Source organism: Equus asinus, chromosome 5, assembly GCF_041296235.1.
Source record: "Equus asinus isolate D_3611 breed Donkey chromosome 5, EquAss-T2T_v2, whole genome shotgun sequence".
Classification (NCBI taxonomy): domain Eukaryota; kingdom Metazoa; phylum Chordata; class Mammalia; order Perissodactyla; family Equidae; genus Equus; species Equus asinus.
In genome coordinates, this window is record NC_091794.1 from 16,702,347 (window position 1) to 16,715,487 (window position 13,141).

The following is a 13,141-nucleotide window of genomic DNA, read 5'->3' on the forward strand; positions in this document are numbered from 1 at the left end:
CCATACCCTAGACTCAGACTCAGAAACTCTGGGGGTGGTACCCAGCAATCTGTGTTTTTACAAGCCCTCCAAGTGATTCTGATCATCACCAGGTGATTCTGATGCATCCACTTCCATAGGATTGTTGTCTAAGGATAAAAGGAAATTGTGCACAAAAGTATTAGTTTTTATTACTATCTGCTTAAGTCAGAAATCTCAAATTGTCTTGCAGAAATATTTAGAGAAATAATATTATAGCCTACATTAGTTAGATTAATAACTTCATTTCTGAATTTCACTTTCAATGTGTAGACGAGGCACAAGTCAACCAGAGGTTATGCAATTAGCTTGGAGTCAAAGAGAAAGCAAAGAGTAGAGCTGAGAAGGAAACCCCAGAGTGAACTTGATTTTAATTCAATCAAACTGTTAAGGTACCAACCACGCATTTTCATCTATAATCACAATGAACCTTTTTATAAACAAGTCTCTATCTTCTTAGCTTAAAAAAATATAACAGTATATTTTCAGATTTTAAAATGGATTGACTTCTATAATTCTGGGCTAAAGGCAGCTCAAGAAGCAATAAGAAATTATGAGCTTTCTACAGTGAGAAGGTGCAATTGCTCAGACCTCTATATGCAAAGTGCAGACAATACTCCTCTCGCTCACCTCACATTTCTGATTATTGCAATGGTGGAAACCATGATAAATAAAAGTGCAAATCTAGGGGTTGTTTTCACTTTTATGTATAGACTTCTGTAATATTACTATTTGAATACTCTAAAACATCAACTGGATTCTAGGAGATACTTTGGGAGGATTTTTCCCCCCACCCTGCTGTCAGCAGCACTCTCTTTTTACTGTAATTTATCTGATATAGCTACTGAGATGCTTGATACTTTTACATGCAAGGGTGCAGAAAAACAAAGAGCGAGGGAATGGATTGTTAATGAAATTCTCTGATTGTAAAAAGCACTTTGGAACGATCAGGTGGTAAATAATAATAAGAGGAAATAACATAAAGTGCCTAGATTCTACAGCAATAGTCACTATATAAATGCAGAAGAGATCAGACATGAATAGAATTTGCATTTTATGCAGCTTCTCTGTGTGTATCTAGAATATACAGTTGCTATTTTTTCAATAATACGGGTAAAATATTGTTCAAAATCTATTCTTGCTATCTTATCACTTTAAAAGGCATCATATAGAAACACCCATCTGTCCCAGTGAAATGGTGAATGTGTGCAGAGGCTAGAGAAGGAGCCTCTTTGCACACATGAAAAAAAAAAGAGCTCAAATAAAAGGAAAGGATGAAGAAGAGAAAATAGTAACACCATTAGAACAGCTATGGAGACATGCACAAAGGTGATCTTTGAGAAGTATTAGGGACAAATAACTCTGTGAGGAACTACAATGAAGATGTAGGGCCATACACCAAAATACGGACACGTGCTCTTTCTCTTTGCTGGAGTGGTTGTTTTTAAGTGGAATCAGGAAGAGGCGAGTCAGAAGTATGTTTTTTTGTTTGTTGTTATTGTTGTGTTTAGTTTAGTTATACCACTACAGCAACTCCATACCAGATTCCTCCAACAGTTCCAAGACTTCAGGACTTATCATGAATTTGTCTTCAGTTTTCTTATTATTTTCCCTTAGCACTTGTTCATAACCCAATGCCCATTCCTTAGGTATACCAAATCCTAGTCCATGGTTACTCTACTTTTGAAGAGCTGATGAAAATGCTAAGAGTTGGGGAGATTCTCTTGGTCATAGGGGAGGAGTCTGATCAGGATTCTGAGAAAGCAGAGACCTTAATAAAAAGACTACTAGCCAAACAATACTGAGCGCAGAAGACCCTATCAGCCAAAATATACAATTCTCTCCCTTCCTTTGTCAACTAAGAGATTGTTTCTAGGATCTTTTCTGTCCCTGGTCATAAAAGGCAGGATTGGACTTGCACATCCGGCTATATTTCAAAATATCTGCAACTACGAACTTGAAAGGAGACACATAAACTTTCTCAGAGAAACTTAGAGAAAGCAACTCTGCATACTCACAAAATTTTCACTTATTTCTAGAATAGGAAAATGGAAAAGTTATTATCAACATAAGAAAGGAGAAATAACAATATTAGTAATGATGATATTAATAGCAATACTTTGGATTCTACAGCATGTTTTATCACAAAGATTCACCTGTATTAAGGGAGACTCCAGGACAAGGAGGTCATTAAGGCTATATTTCTGTCTTCAGGATTCAGCAAAAGCCAGACTCTTTGGAAAGCTGTAAATGCTCTCAAAACAGACTTTAGTAATGAGATTGGAACGAATGCTGGGACCAAGGCATAAAAGCATCTCCCTGTCCCTTGTTCTCAAAGTTAACTATTAAACCATATGTTGCTCATCCTGATTTGGTTTACTCAATTCTAGAAGCGAGGACAAGCTGATCAGATTGCCCTGGGCAATTGAACACCTAGTGAAGCTTTTGTGAAGACAGTGTTCTTCCCACCAACCCCACCCAAGGGGCTTCTATTATCAGTTCTGTGTTACTGGTGAAGGATGGAAAGTATCTTCTTTTGAAGAACAAGTTCTTTCTCTCCCTGAGTTTTCTGGTTTTGGTACACTCAACATTTTAAGTGCTTAATGACCTCCCTCTCAATTCCATTTTTTTCTACTCTAGTTTATTCTTTTAATTATTTACAGACTTGCTTGTCTGGACACTTCGTTCTAGTAGAAGTTGGCTGATTTTTTTTCACCACCTTTTAGTGGAATGCAATAACAGACGCATCGAGAGGGAATTGGTCTTAGTGGTATTTTTAGGTTTCATCTGTGACAGATAGAGATCTTTTTCCTTTATTGATTTTTCCCACATACTGTCCACTCTACAGCTTGAAATGGCTACAACAGTGTTTGAAAAATTGGTTGTCAGTCACTGTTGAAATAGTTTTTCAAAACAGTTCTTGCAAGCCCCATTTTACTCTCGGTTTTAAGGAGACTTTTGTTAGGGTTGGTTTCGTTTTCTTTGTGGAGTCATGCTGGCAGAGAAATACAGTCTAGAACACTGCTTTTAAATGTGGTATAATTGGGATTATAACCATATTGAATCTATATTCAAAATTTACTAGGTTGAGCCATGTGCAGCTAAAAGGAAAAAGAGATCATGTCTTCAATAATTTTTCACAAACGTGAACACCAAGGGATGCAAGTGTTAAAATTCACCAAGTAAACATGATATCCCACTGTTGGGTAGATATTTTCTCACGTCCAAAATTCATTTGGGGAGCAGAGGAGATGGGGCATATACATGTGGGGTTTTACTCCATATTTTTGATAATGAGTATCTGTGAATATGCCTTAATATCTATGTAATATTACAATTGTGAAAATGATACATTATACAGAAACAGCATGACAGGGAGTCCATTTTGAATATAACTGAGAATAGCAAACTTTCCTAAGCTAATCTTCTAGAACTGTTAATTTTCACTTATATTTCCAGGACTCAATACTTTACAGAGAAGAATAAATGTTGAAGAACTTTGGGATTAAGACAAAGGGTAAAAATAGCCAATGGTATTCAGACTTGTAGACAGTGGCAATATTTATTTGTTTAAAAAATAGGAAGTGGGACTGAGTTTTACAGTAATTTTTGATAAATACATAATCAAATGTTCTGAATCTTTGAAAATTGAAAGAGTAAAACACCTACCCCACTTGAAATTTAGAGTAATAATACTGAAGGCACATATCAAAATTGGCAGTGGCCAGAGTTTGAGAAGGAAATTGAACATTCATTGTGACCAGAGGAAGGATGAGCACGAGAGTTACAACCCAGGAAAAGCACTCATGATGTGTAATCCAAAATCCAGCATCATAGAACAAAATTTTTATATTTTTCTTTTCAGGGCAATATGTGAAGAAAGATACTTCCAGGATTTTTGTTGTTGTTTCTCTCTTTTCTGTTTTTTTAGCTAAAATTTCACTCTAAATTCTTGGGCTGTTTCAGAAGCTCCTCTTAGAGGGTCTGACCCAAATGAAGTAAGTAGTTGTGGCAAAGTGATAAATTAAACAAGTCTACGTTAACCCCCAAGTCCTTGCTCGAAGCAAGGTCTTAGGGCTTGGAGTGCAAATTGGCGAACTCAATGGTCCAACTGCACAAGGGCAAATTGGAAAACCAGGCCTAAGTGTGACCCTGGAAAATAAAGATTCTCTATCTGAAGGGTAGTTCTACCACGGCTTTACTGCATGTGGAAATTGTGGCTAAATTATATATCTCTACATTGGGTGACCTTGAGAAAAAGATTACATGCTATTTTTTTTGGTACATATTTTCCAAACTGTAAACTGTGAAGTGCCATATAAAAGTAAAATAGTATTAATGCCTCATAAAAGAAACATATAGGTTGATGATGAATGGATTAAAAATGTATTAAATATTTGCTTTATAAAAGTACTAAACACTACTGCGACTACTAATTCCTCAGAAATTTGGTGGGAAAAAGGTCCACAGGATGTATTTGCTGAGAATAATCAGCAGATTTTAATTTTGGAGAAAAAGGCTAGGACAAGTCTCAGGAGGCTTTTGACAGGAAGTCAGAAATCCCTGGTCTATGAACCACTCATTTTAAGCCCCAGTTTCTTCAGAACTAATAACAGGCTGTCTCCTGAAACCAAAGGGGGCAGTCAAGAAAGTTGCCTATACTCATGCGCTTCACCCTCCTGGAGATCTGGTGAACCCACGGCTTTGGGTTCATATTTCTATAAAAATGATAACACAGTAAAATCTCATCATCACTTTGTTTGCTTTGATAAATTTGGCTATGTCTTCAATTAAATTATACTACAAAATTCATTCCGACAGCCAAAAATGTAAATCTATAACTAGCCACAGGCCTGTGGTAATGAAGAAAGGAGGGGTTTTAGAGTCTTAGAACCTTGGGTTTTTATCCTGTTTCCACCCCTTAACACGTCATTTAACCTCCCCAGGTCAAAGTTTTCTCATCTCTTAAGTGAAGAAAATGGTACCTATCTCAGAGGATTGCTTTAAGAATTAAATGTAAAATGCTTGGTGCAGGGAGGTCTCTCAATAAATGGCCGCCAAATCTCCACCTGCAGTAAAATCCAGATCAAACCTATTTAGCCAGGACTGTTGTTCTGTGAGGTAGGCCTGGTATCCACGCTACGAAATCCATTAAGCCGGAATACTTTGGTCATTTTAGCAACACTCTTTAGAGACTTTTTCAAACGATATTTCCCCAAAGTCAAGCTAGCTTATGGTTATATGGAATTGCTGTATTTAAAAGAGAGCTTTATTCAGTTCATAGTTCATAAAACAGTGTATCTAATCTTGCTCCCCAAATCCAGGATCATAACTACCTTCCACCATAAAGGATAAGAGAGACATTTAGCAACCAGGTTTTTAAAAACTACAGTAGGAAATGAATGTAGATCATCAGGATGATGGGAAGTGCCCCAAGTCAAAGCAACACGAAGAAATATGCCCAGAGTAAACAGCCTGCAGATGAAGAAGAATGGAATGACACTTTAAATACATGAGAGGAATGGAAGAGTAAAGAACAGCATGGGGCCCTAGAAGACCATAACTTAAAAGTGATCAAAACTCTGACTCTAAGGTGAGAGATAAAGAAAGATTCAAGAATACATAACTATGGGAAGAAAATCAGTGAGAGCGAAATCCCTAGGAACTGAGAAGCAGTGGGGAATAAAATCCTTACGTGGTATGCTCCAAGGTGGTGCTAGCTCCAGAAAATACAAATATTGATGGGTTAAATCAGGACTGAGGGATATATAAAGCCAAATATGGGCAGCTCTGAGGGAAAAAAAATAGGCAGCTTGGGACTGAACTGTCATCACAATTCATTTGAGTTTCACATCCCACTGTTTGTGACATTAACAGAATTTCGAATTTAGCAATGAACTATTTTTGTATTGAGAATCTCTGCAGCCATTTTCCATATGTAGCTACCACTGCAACGAGCAATAATAGCCTTTTGATCTTTAAAATACTTCCAATTAATACTATTCAAATTAAGGGTCACCTAAGAGTTTCTCGAGTTAATTCACTTTTTCTAGCATTTGAAGTGGAGTGTTATCCCTGCTCTTTATTTGCATCAAGTCCAAACTATTGAGCTATTTTCGTAACAAATCCTTTGGTGGCTTTTGCTTTTATTGTCATTTTTCAAAAGATAAAGTTAGTTTTAGATTTTCAAATTCTATTTTCATTTCACTAGAATAGCTAAAGCAAATCTTTTTCATGAAGGCATGTAAACAGGTAAAATTTACACTTAGAGTTCCTAATCTGTGTCAAACATTAACCAAGGCAATTTCAAGTATTAGTATTGATGTATTAATATAGATGAATTATATATATTATATATTTATATATACATACTATATATAATAAGCTCATGTTCATTGTACACAGGGCTTTTATGTCTTGTTGTTATTGCCGATGTTAATAGATATCATTTATTGAGTACCTATAACGGTCCAAGAACTCTTCAGGGCACTGTACACATACACCATGCAGTGACACCATTATTGCACTATTTTCCATTTGAGGACTCAGACACAAGAAATAGAGTGTCTGTGATCATATAATTTGTAAATGGTAAAGGTGATAACCAAATATATGGCCGTGCAATTACAGAGCCTACATTCTTTTCACTATATAGTCCTGCTTTTTATACTGTGGCGAGCCTACAATTATAAAAAGTTAACGTGTTGTCAAGATTCCACACAACTGCTTTTTTCTAATACACTGTCATCCCATTGTGTCATCATTCTCTTAAAATTGTTTACAATTCTACAGAACATCTACAGTGATGTTCACATGCTTTTTCTTATGAAATGTAATTCAATTTAAAACAAATTCCTTAAGCACCTACTATGTAGCACCCACTAGGCTAGATATCTTCATTCATTATCATGTTACAATACAGATCTCAACAATGTAGGATCCTCTGCTTCCTGAAGGTGCCTCTTTAGGTAAAATTGCATTTCTAATCCTTTTCAGTCACTAGTGGCATAAAGAAATGGAGCACTATGTGAAAAACATTAGGGCTTTGGATGTGAAAGTTCCTTCTAATAAAACAAACCCAGTTAGTCACAAATTGTTGAAACAAAATCTGTAGCATGAAGGGCATTTAAGGCAGATTTAAACATCATTTCTACCTAGAAACAGAAAATTAGTCTGCATAATGTCATTTATCTACCGAGCTAAATTATATTATAATTTTCAGCTATAAACCCGGATCCTTAATGTGTGTCGCAGAGATGATATCTCTGACCCGCCCTCGGTAGGAAATGTGTTTTGAGTTGTTTTGTCAGTAGTGATCATGGAGTTGCACTGGACAAAATATATTTTCCACAAGTTTCCTTGGTAATGAAAATGACTGTAATAGTAAAAATAATAATAGTAATCAACATCATAATAATATAGCATTTATTGAATGCTTTACTATGTGCCAGGTACTATGATTAGCACTTTACATGCCTTATCTTATTCATTTCTCAAAATATCTCATGAGGTATGTACTATTAATAATCCCTTTTAACAGAGAAGGACACTGAGATACAGAGAGGTCAAATAACTTGCCCAAGATCACACAGATAGAGAAGCAGCAGAGCCAGGACTTGAACCCAATGAGTCTGACTCTCCTACCTACACTAGGTGGGAGTTATAGCAGGTGGTATGACGTTTATTCAGGAGAATGCTGCATTTGTGCTGTCCTATCTACATCAACTAGGGTTGGAACCCAGCTGGTAGGTAAGACCAAATCTGAAGCCAGCTATCAGGAGTTAAAGTTTGAGTTGCTTCTATCCATACAGCCTTCTAATTAAAATGCTCCCTTCTGAGAAGATGGAGGCTGGCTGGCATAACCCTAGAACGTAATACGTGCTTGAAAAAGTATCTGATCAACATTAACAATGGTTTCTCCAAGTGCTGTGTTAACAGCTGATTGCCCTCCCCACCCTTTTCTTAAAAAAGGATGTTGTCCTATGTCTAAAATATTTTCCTCAAGGGCATATATTACTTAGGTGAGCAGGGGAAAAATTAGTTCACTAAAAAATATCTTTCTATTTTGTTTTCCTGTTAGGTTTTAGTCTCAGTTAAAATATGACTCCCCTGGGAAACATTGCCTGTTGCTCCTGTTGTTTGATTTGTTCTAGGACAGCATTCCTTACTTTCTTCTCCATAGAACCTTATCAAGCCACATACTATTGTTAATTGCCTGTCTTCTCTACTTTATCTTTAGTCCCTTGAAGATTGTCTCCTTAACTTATCCACCTCTTAGATCCCTGGGCATCCTTAGTGCCCAGCTTTCAGTTCATTAAAAACAAACAAACAAACAAACAAAACCCAGAACACACACACACACACACCCCTGGAACAAGCAAAGAGATGATAAAGAATGATCTTGTGGTTGACTGTGCACCTTTTTGGTCCTTACAGTTGGCTTGTTTCTCCCCTTACATTATGTGCAGGTCCTCATGAAAAAGAGTTTCCCACAACAAGCAGTGTCCTGAATTGATTGTTCTGTTCCTCAGAGGAGTTTATAAATGCATCAAGGAATATATATATTCACACACACACACACATCCACACATGTGAAATAACATGAATATAATTGGAAGTCGTGGAGATGCTGTTGGCAATGTCTCAAAAATGAAGCATATTACTTCTTATATTTAAATTATATTCTTTATATTTAGTAATTTCATTTCCTTTCTACCCCTAATATATTATATACCCTAATACAAACTTCATGAAAGTAGAAACTTTATTTTATTTGTCATTATTATCCCTAGTTCCTAGAAAAGAGCATGGTGCTAAATACTCAACAAATATATGTTGAAAAGAAGGGAAGGAAAAGGTAAAAAAATATATAGACACTCTCACAATATTTCTCATATAGTTCTGGAAATAATAAAGGGGGCAGGTGTCTCCAGCACTTTTCCAGGAAAACATGAATTACCAATGAAATCGTAAGCTCTCATGCTCTTCCTCAGAACAGCTACCAAATTCCTTCATGTACAATATGTGCCTTCTAGGCTTTCGATACCCAATTTCTGGCACTGCTGAGACTTGGGAGCAGAGTACTAGGCAGAAGCAGTTTGAGCCCCTCCATATTTTGTCCCACCTGCCAACTAGGGAGGCTGCTGCCATATAGGCTCCAGCATTTCCTACAGGTCAGCTGAGCCCCCAGGGGGGAGTGGAAAGAGACATGTAAGTTTTCATAGTGTCAGGTACACTCACAGACACATTTCTCTCCTCCTCTCAAAAAGGGTCCCAGTAACAAATCACTGATTGATGATAGGAGAAATGGAATTAGAAGGCCCACATGATACCTCCCATCCCTGTCTCCTGGTGAGGGGAACAAGGAGGATCCTCAAGGGTTTCTCATGTTTTGCAGCTTCCAAATTATAGCAAGGTCCTACTATACGAAATTGCTGCCAACACATGTATACTTACACTGATATAATACAATGGAAATCTTGAGTTTTACTCAAGAGGAGGTTATGTGTCAATTCAACTTATCCTAGTATGCAGATGATACTATCCCAGTAATAATAAATTATCCTAGATTATGAGTTTTTTCAGATAACAGACTGATTTATCTTTTTTTACCTTTGTATCTCTGGTACCCAGACCCCACATGTGAATTAGCATATAGTAGTTTTCAATAAACGACAACTAAAAGAGTTAAAGGATGTTTTCTACAATGGTGAGATATGGCTTAAAGAGTTCAAACAAATGCCATGTTTTTCTAAGCTTGATCTTTTGAGTTTTATTAGCACGTAATCATCCTTTATTATGGAACAGAAATTAGTGGTTGGATTAGTGTTAATATAATAAACCCTCACCAAATGTGTTAAGGAAATCCTACCATTTTATATTCATATACTGGAAATGTTAAGTCACAATCTTGAAACAGTGGTTTTCAGACTTTAGTGTGCATAACTAACCTGGGTAGCTTTCTAAATTTCAGATTCCCAGGCTCCATCCTCAGGGTTCCTAATTCAGAAATTCAAGAGTGGGGCCCAGGAATCTTCATTTTGACAAGCACCCTAGGTAATTCTGGTACAGGTGGTCCTTGGACCACTTACTATGGATTGGACTATAAGGGTAATATGAAAAGAAATCTTTATGATTTGCCTTTAAAATATGGGGAAAAGACTAACCTATTCAATGTGACAACTATCAAAATTTATCTGTGAAAAGACCAGGCAGTTTGCTAAGACTTTTGAAAATGAACCAAGGGAGTATGCAAGGGCAAGAAACATTAAATTTCAAGCCAGAAAAGTTCTTTTTCAAACTTCACAACGACTGACAGTGTGCTTCAAGTAAAAGTGGGTTAAGAATGGCAGCAGTACAGCAAGTTTTTATGAACAACTTAGGGAAGCAGTATTGATTCAAAAGGTTTATTTGATAAAATGAGTTTTAATGGCTATTATAAAAGCACATGCCTTCTAAATCTTTGATTTACTATTAAAACATATGTGTACATATTTATATGAAATAATTTTAAAACTTCTCTCCTTAAATCCCTATTTTTCCTAAGATCTTGGTCTTGCCAACATGACTGCACTAATCAGCTTTTTTCCCCCCAGGAACTGATCCATTGGGATTGAAAGGAGATTACTCTAGTCAACTCCTTCACATACGTCCAAGGGAAGGTATTGCTTCTGCTTCTGCCCTGACCGTTAGCTCTCTGAAGCCTATAATTATTTCCAATGGGAGTTGTCTTAACACCGAGTGTTCTAAAAACTCAGAGTCTGTCATTTTTCAAGAACTTTATTAATGAATGATGGAAATTATTTTATTATTCTTATGAATATTGTAAATTGCATAACTTATCATGGTTTTCCCCTTGACTTGACTGTAAGAAAAGTTTAAAGGCAAATGGATAGCACTTCACTGAATGTAGTTCACAGGCTGACTTTACTCCTGACTCCATGTTTATTTCCTTGCCCTTGTTTATTGCTTTGTTGTATTTTATCTTTCTTATCTACTTCTAATTCATGTATTTCACTATTATCTGTTTCTTTTTCTTTGTCAGCCATTTTAATTCCTTGTTGGAACAAGGTGGCAGAAATAAATGAAGAAAACAAAACAAAATAAAAAGTGTGTGTTTGTCTATGTGCCTTAGGTACAGATATCAAATCCTCCCAAAACATAACATAAAAACTAACCTGCTGAAGTAATGGAGCTATTTTGCAGTCTTTGTGCTACTAGCTTCATTGATTATTTGGAAGATTTCAATTTAGAGAGGCATAAAATACTACTAAGAGAAGACCCATATGAAATTGGACATAGGTATTTTCAGCACCAGATCATTAATTCTGACTCCTTCAGTTCTGAAACTATAGCTGTGTTAAATCTGTGTGTCCAGTGTCTAGACCAACTGTACAAAAAAAGTCCTAGGCTTAATCAGCCTAACAAAGTGTACAATTCTGAAAACATTTTTTCTTTTAAAAAATTATATATGTATACATGTATTAATATATATGTATATATTATTTACTTATATGCATTTTACACACACACATATTTTACTTAGAATCTTCAAACCAAACACTTCAGTCCTGTGTCTCCATTATTGTTCTCTCTTAATTAAGTAATTTTCATTAAGCAACAAGGAGCAATATGTCATCTCAACACTGAAAGCTTATATTCAGGCTGAGTTGAGCCTGTTTTCTGCATTTCCTCTGAAAATGACCCAGCTAGTCTCAGTCTGATTCTAGTAACACTTAGGTAAGTTAGAAGAATCCTAATTGGGCACTGGTCATCTTAACAATGATACTCATCTTGATTTGTCCTGATATGACCACTCTGGGCTGATACATTATTATGTTTGGTACCTAAATATGATTTTTGTTCTTCTATTAATTTCTGGATCTCATATCCTTCCAGATACCAAAGGAATACAGTACCACCCTGGAATAATGGCAAGCTGTGCTCATTTTTTTGTCTTCCCCCTAGCATGGGCAACCAATAGCCGATTCATACTTCCATTACATCACAGTTGGATTACAGAAGTGCTCTTTAGTCTTATCTCCACATGTCTCTTGCAACTCATTTGTAGTCCAGAAGCTAGCAGCTGGACTTCATTTTTGTTCCAGCAGTCTCCATTTTATGTTTCTCCAGTTCACTGTGAGTTTCACCATTGATAAGTCAACTCGAAACTCCAAAAGGTATTTAAATTTAGTGGGTTAAATCACAGAAAATATTACCATTAACTTGGCATATGTTCATGTCACTCAACGACACTTTGTCGTTCATTCCCCATATATCAAAAGGGTATGATGATACTATTTTCCCACAAAAGACAAATGAAATACTTAGCAAAAGTAAGTGGTTACAAAACACTTTTAAAATCAAAGTGCTGTATTTTTATTTTAATCTTGCATAGAACTCTGGTTCAATTTTTGAGCCTTTCCAAGTCCTCATAATTCTGTGGTATTTCTAATAAAGCAGGCAGATGGTTTAGTCTCTGAACATATGCTTTAAATGCCCCCTCTGCTATTTGAAAATAATGGACCAAATTGTGCCCTCAAATAGTCACAAGAAACTTTAAGGAGGCTGCCTCTTGAAATCTGAGGACAAAATGTTATCCAATGGGAATTAAACCTTTAAAAAATATATTTTCTAAACTTTCTTATGAGCTCTATTCTATATACTAAGACAAACTATATTTTTCATAAAATAGGATATAGTAAGAAAAAATCCTGACCAGCACAATATTGCATGGTTAAAGGAACAGACTAGAAGGTAAAATATAAGTTTTATATACTTATATTTAAAATTCTGATTCCCTAAAACCTTATGAGAGTCATCTGATTTAATTTCTGGGGGATTGCCAGATTTTCAATTTTTATTATTATTCCTATTATTATACTATCTACAAGTTTTATTGTTAAAGCACTTTGGAATTATTAATTAGTTAATTTAGTTTAAATTATGCTTATGCCTTTGTTTTAAATCCATGTTATTCATAGTTATTACAACCATGAAATGCTATTTCGCCAGCCAATTATTCTCATTTCAAAAACAGTTTGTTGTCGATGAAAGCACATTTTCCAGGTTTTCACAGAATACGAATCCATCCTCAGTGGATATATGTGTTCGGATAACGCTG

At 35.9% G+C, this 13,141-nt stretch overlaps 1 protein-coding gene across 39 annotated transcripts in view; it reads right to left on the bottom strand.

Moving 5' to 3' along the window:
* ZBTB20 (zinc finger and BTB domain containing 20) overlaps positions 1 to 13,141 on the bottom strand; it is a 770,050-nt gene that overhangs the window by 401,790 nt on the left and 355,119 nt on the right. The gene's annotated exons all lie outside the window — the stretch shown is intronic.